The sequence below is a fragment of the Anguilla rostrata genome, chromosome 13 (genome assembly GCF_018555375.3).
Source record: "Anguilla rostrata isolate EN2019 chromosome 13, ASM1855537v3, whole genome shotgun sequence".
Classification (NCBI taxonomy): Eukaryota; Metazoa; Chordata; class Actinopteri; order Anguilliformes; family Anguillidae; genus Anguilla; species Anguilla rostrata.
In genome coordinates, this window is record NC_057945.1 from 13,591,445 (window position 1) to 13,598,165 (window position 6,721).

Below are 6,721 nucleotides of genomic sequence, written 5' to 3' on the forward strand. Positions count from 1 at the left end.
CCTGCCCCCGCCCTGCCAGAACCCAAGCCTGGCTCTGCTACAGCACCGTGGTAAAGGGAAACCAAACAAACTTCTCGGGAAGGCGCGAGGTTGCCCAATCCTGCGTTGCCCTCAGCAAACCTGGCACCCCGCGCATGCAGCTGAGCTTCGAGCAGGGGGTTGGTGTGGGACTCTGTGCCAAAGCGGTTTGTGGATACGAGGCGGGGGGGGCGGGGGAGGGGGACGGGGAGGGAGCGGCCGAGGTAAAGCGCACCAGAGAGCATCCGCTAAGACGCTACGAGAGCTAGCGATTTGCTGCATGCGCGTGCTTGTGTGTTTCTGTGTGTGTGACTGGGTGTGTGTGATGCTATGTGAATACGTGAGTTTGTGTGAGTGTGTGTGTGTGTGTGCATGTGTGTCTGAGTGTTTGTGTGTGAGAGAGACAGAGAGAGAGAAAGAGATGGAGAGAGAGAGGGGAGAGAGAAAGGGATGGAGAGAGAGAGAGAGAGAGAGACACAGAGACAGAGACGGAGAGACAGGGAGATGAGACGCAGGGATGGCAGGCTGTCTTGGCTCCAGGCATAAGGTGTTTCACAGGTGTGTTTGTTGGCAGCCGTCTCAGTCAAGTTACAAAACACATCACTCTGTAATTATCAACATGCTCTGTCACAGCATGCACAGAGACAACACACACTCTGAGACTCCCCAGCGCACACACACCAACACACACACACACTGCACACATACACACACAGACATGCACATACACACACACACACACTCACCAAACACACACACATAAACACACAAACATGGACACCACACACACACACACATACACACACAGACATGCACATACACACACACACTCACCAAACACACACACACACACACAAACACACAAACACGGACACCACGCACACACACACACACATACTACACACATACACACACAGACATGCACATACACACACACACACACACACATAAACACAGACACCACACACACACAGACACACACACACAAACGCACACACACAAATACACACACAGACATACACATGCATACTTACAAAAACCACATACACACATGCACAGACATACTCACACAAACACATGTACAAGCATACACACAGTCATGAATGAACACATATACACATGCATTATACATAGATACTCACAAACCTACATGCCCACGCACAGGCACACATACACACATAGACATACATGATGAGAATAAAACAAATAAAAGTCATTTTACCAGACTTTGAGCTTTAATTGCACAAATTGGTTCAGCCTTGTAAACCCCCTTTACTCCGGTCTTTATTCTATTTTCTTTTTGCCCTCTGGTGGCTACATTATGAAATGCAACTACTTAAAAATATCCATAAACAAGCTTCAATTGACTGCGGTCAAAGTTTAGCACCATCAATCAATACTATGACAAACTTGTTTATTCTTAAGTTAAATAACACCTTGCCTTTATATACCTTTTCAAATGATAGTACTGTAACGTTCTTTGCCAGGTACCCATGATGCTCTTGCAGATGTGCATGACGCGAGGGTGTATGAACAGGTAGAAACAGTAGCGCACGCAGCTCAAGACTGCCCCTGCTGGCAGCATAAGTGAACTGAACGGGGACTCTCCAGCTGGTGTAAGATCTAGATGTTTGGACAGGGTAAAGAGGCTCTGAGTTCACTGGGTTAAATGCAGACGTACATCATGGAGGTGGGTAACATCCTGATGTCTGCGGCTGTTCCTGCTCGGTCGGTTATGACCGATTGCATGTTGCCTTTGATGACACTCAGCGTGTCCTGTAATCCGTTAGGTGGAGCTCTAGCATACCCCGCCACTGACACTGCTGTAAAGAAATGGGACTGGGGATTCAGAGTTAGGGGCCTCATCCAGATGCCCTGGCATTGCACCCTCCCTCCCTGCATTCGGCATCTTACTGGTCTAAAGAGCCGACTCATTGACAGAGGGGGGAAATTCAGGTCCCCCCCCCCCAACATTTTGTTCCAAGCACCTGGATTTACGTTACATTTATTTGGCTTTCATCCAAAGCGACGTACAACAAGTGCACACCAAAGGTCATTGGAACAACTGTAAAACACAGGTCCGATAAGGCACAATACTCATTCTGTACAGTTATTCATAGCCATTAGGATTCGCTAATTAGCACGACTCTTCATCCAGGAGGCAGAGCCGGCTGAGTTCATCGGTGGGAGAAACGCTTTCACTTTCTGACCCCTGGACTTTCCACCCCGTGCTGGCCGACTAGGTGAGGCTTCCTCCGCGTGGCTTTAAGCCGTCCGCTGCTCGATACATCAGGTGAAGGAAGCGAGGAAGGAAGGATGTGATCCCGAGAGCTTTTTGACGCCAAAGAACGAGGCTGCACGCAGCCCTGTCTCCTGACATTGTTTTATTTCGCGGCGAAAAATACAACATGGCTTCCGGCGACGACCTGCTGCCACGGGCACGGTTAAAATGGCCGCAGGCTGTGGGGCGTCGCTGCAGTTAGAACCGCTGCTTTACTTCAAGGGGGGGGGGTTCTGGGGGCCCGCTGCGTACGATTTGTTTTTCCTTCCATCCGTAACCGCAACTTATAAAACTGTAACAAACCGTTAATTGTTCTGCACTACCATCCACTGAAGAATTTACAGTACTGGCAGAAATGACAGAAACAGCGCGTAATAAATGGAATATGTCATAAATGTAATGTCAACAAAACAAAAATGAAGAATTAATTGGCCTTTGTGTCAAACAAGTAATAGTCATTACATATGATCTATATGTATTAGTTCATACCAATATATTCGAGCAGTCTAAAATTTTATAATCAGCTTAAACTTGTATTCTTTGTCCAATATTTTTCTGCACAAAATTATAATATTCATGGAAAAGAAAACACATTTTTTTGGCTTGCGTACTTTATTCCAAATTACTGACGGTCACATAATGTCACTAATACATTTTTACAGACAAAAATGGTGGTGAGAAACAACAACAGAAAAAATGGTACAAATAAAAGTTTTAAGAGTACTAAATGGTTTCCATAATTAGTGCCAGTCCTGTACACTCCATAGACCACACTATATCATAAATAGCTATGCATGTCACAAAGAGTAAATATCCCATATTTAGATCCCAGAACTCAGAACGGGCAAATCAATGCATGCTTTGGTTTTTTAAAATTCTGTAATGCGCCACACGACAAGTGATTCCTTTGGAAAGAGGTTATATTTTTATCACTGACAAATTTCAGGTCCATTCCATGGTGTCCTAAATGCTGTAGGCGTGGAGACCTGGTCGCTGGCACAAAACCATAAAAGGTTTAAGATTAAAAGGTTCCAGACAAAGTGAATGGCCAAACTTGCATTGTGTTACCAGAAGTGCCAAGGAAGAACTAGCTGAAAAAGATCACTTGGCTGTAAAAACTATAATACCCAGAGGCCACTGGGGACCCAGATTGAAAATCCCCGCTATAGCTTGACTTCGTAGGGCTCTCTTTGGATCGATGGCTTTGCATAAACGGTGGCTGACTGTTTTTGTATAAGCCCTGAAACATCACACTGGAGGAGAGGGTGGATGTCGACTGTGAGTGTTTGGAAACCTTCAGCGGAGAGAGGACGCGACAAATATGTCCCCTAAATTTTGTTGAATCCAGACACTGGGGCTGAGCCAACGGACATTTTCTTCAAACGTGACTCTCAATTGGATGCACGCGGCGCATTTCTTTCTCCGCTGAAACAGGCCGGCGAGTTTAACAAGCACCAAAATGAAATAGGCGAACTCATCTGTAGGTGAAATAATGTGGATCAAATCCAGGCCACGGAATCTGCGCACACCCTCCAGCTATCAACGCTGGCATTACAGTATGATTCATGCTAACAGACATCCTGTTTTTAATGGGACTGTCCTGGCGAGCCAACTCCATTTCATATGTCCCAAAGTTTTTCCAGAAGTATCCACGAGCAGTCTGGCATTTCTGCGTACTGACATTAATTTCCTTTTCCAGTGATGTGCAGTGTCCTACTTTCTCTTGGCAAGTACACTTTGAAATAAATGGCTCTGAAAGGATTCTTTGATATGAATGATGGTTTGAACTTTGTATGCTTGAAAGATATATACTTATATGCACTTTCTAATGGTGTATATACTGTAAGGTAATGCTGTATATATGCACTACCTCCTTATTGCCATTCAGCCTAAGTTTACCAGCTGACACCTGATTGGCCAGCGGAAGATTCGCTCCCCCTCTAAGCTGGGCTCTTCCTAAGCCACCATTGTTTTGTTTTTTTTCAGTACTACAACTGTTTTTGGGGGTTCACACCATTTGATGTTTCCCAATTTTCTTATTTTTGTGTTTTCCTATTTTCTTTGACTTTGTGACTGTGTCTCTGTAAAAAGCGCCATAGAAGTAAAATTCAATTTAACTGAACTGAACTGAATGCACAGTAGTGCTACCATTGATTAAATATCTACAGCCTCTGTCAAACAAAACAGCCCCTGTACAAGAAAATAATTAAATAGGAAATAATACTATATACCATGGAAAAAAATATTTGTGGAACGCCTATGAATTAGTATAGCTCAAGATCTCCCTCTAGTGATCAAACCAGATATCATGTTTCGGAATATAGGACAGAATCTGAAAATCTTGGGTATTGGGTAACACTTAAAGTGCATGTAATAAAGAGCAATGAAATAACAGTTCACAGATTTAAAAATTCTAAAAACGGTTACAATAAGCTATATTGCGCACACTCTCCAGAGAATATTGCTCATTTCTTATTTTGCCGTCAACATGAGTCTGGGCACGTCCCACCCTAATTTGGAATGCCCAACTGCCTGCAACCCCAGCCACGCTCATGCGTGAACATCGCTGCCAAATCTGGCGAGCGCACACAGTTGCAGTTCCTCTCCAAAACACACGGTGGCAGCAGTCTGCCTCTTTTCACATCGCAGACCACAGCTAAACTGGGCTTTATGCATGCAGACCACTGACGCCCAATGAAACGTGGACCCCTATCCAGCTGAACCCTCCCGTGCCCTGCGAGCTGCTGGACACAGTCGGCACCGGAACAGTCCAGATTTGATCAGTGCACCACAGTGTGCCACTCAGCAGACCCTAAAGCTGCTTATTTCCGCCCTGCACTTTACCAGTCAAGTTGTTGTCTGGGCACAGTTGGGCATTCCGTATGCAAAGTTCTTTGTAGGAACATTGTAGCAACCTTTACTTACCCAACATTGTAAATTGGACCAGATGGCGATAATAATTTTACCCACAGGAAGCCATTTTTTAAAACGTTACTAGGTTAACTGGGATGCATCTGTGTGTATTTTCACACCGCGTCTTAATTCTAATGAATTTAGGAAAGGGTGCACAAATCAACTAATGGGACTTTGAGGTGAATATAAGCAGCAGTTTGCTGTATGATTGTTGAAGAACATCTATGTGTTATTAGTCTGTGCACTTCTGAATTTACAGAATATATTTCAGTATTGATTTGGACCTACAAACAAGATTAAAAAAAGTAGTGGATTGAAAGACAGTGAATAAGCTGGAGTATGGACTACTGAGATGGGAGTATACATTGCATATCACACTGTAACCTTCTGCAGAATTTCTGTAAACCATGGTATCTGTCTAAATATCGTATTCACAGCTGTTTATTAACACAGGGCAAGTTATTTTCAATAAATGAACTGGTAAAAGCTAATAATTACACTGATAAAGATCACTGCTGGTTTCCAAAACATAAATGTGATTGAAGATAGGTCACTAGAGAGAGAACTTTGGATATGCGATCAGTTCTGCAGACAAGATTTTTCAGGGTATTCAGTTTTGTTTGTCATAGGCTGTTAATGTTTTTAAAATGCTACCACTAGAAATGTGTACTACAAATCTGTGAAAGATAGTAATGTTTCACAAATGTGAATTTTAGGATTTTTCTTGCATTGAAATGTCTTAGTCGGGCCGCCTATAGGAAAAATCGAGATGGGGGGGGGGGGGGGGGGACCTTTAAAACGACTAGATGTGGCCCGTGTATTTATTGGCACAATTTGGCTGTGATTGACACAGCCTTTCAAGTTTTTAATGTTTAGACTGCTGTAAAGTTTACATTAAACAAGCTGAATTAACTACAGTAGAATCCGCTTAATTGCATAAAAGAATGAACCGGTATTGTTGACCAGTGCCGACCATCGTGCACCACTGATATCGACACATACATTTTGACAATTTTGCGTCTTCACAGGATAATTGCCCAATAATTTATGCCACGAATGCCGAATTTAAAAAAAAAAATTATTGATCACTATGCTATGTAATTGGACATAATTCCAAGAAAATATGGTTAATGAGCCTATGCGATGTATTTACAACAGAATGAACGGGAAATGGTTCAGGATTTGGCAATTAAATGCAAATACCCGAATTCTGCGATAATCTGTCATGCAAACAAGATGATTATCCCGTATTAACCGTCGCTACTTTGCATATCTGTGCAGAGTGAACTGAGAAATAAATTTCCGAAAAGCCTTTAATGTTGTTTGCACCAGTGACGAAAAGGATGACGCAAACATCCTTTGAGTGAAGTTAAAAGTTTAATTAACACTGTACCCTTTAGATCCGCATTTCAAGACATATTACAATTCAAAATACCACTATTCCTGTAGAATGCCCCCCCTTACAACGTGTACAACCTCCCCCCCCCCCCCCTTTTCTCCAGTTCTAGG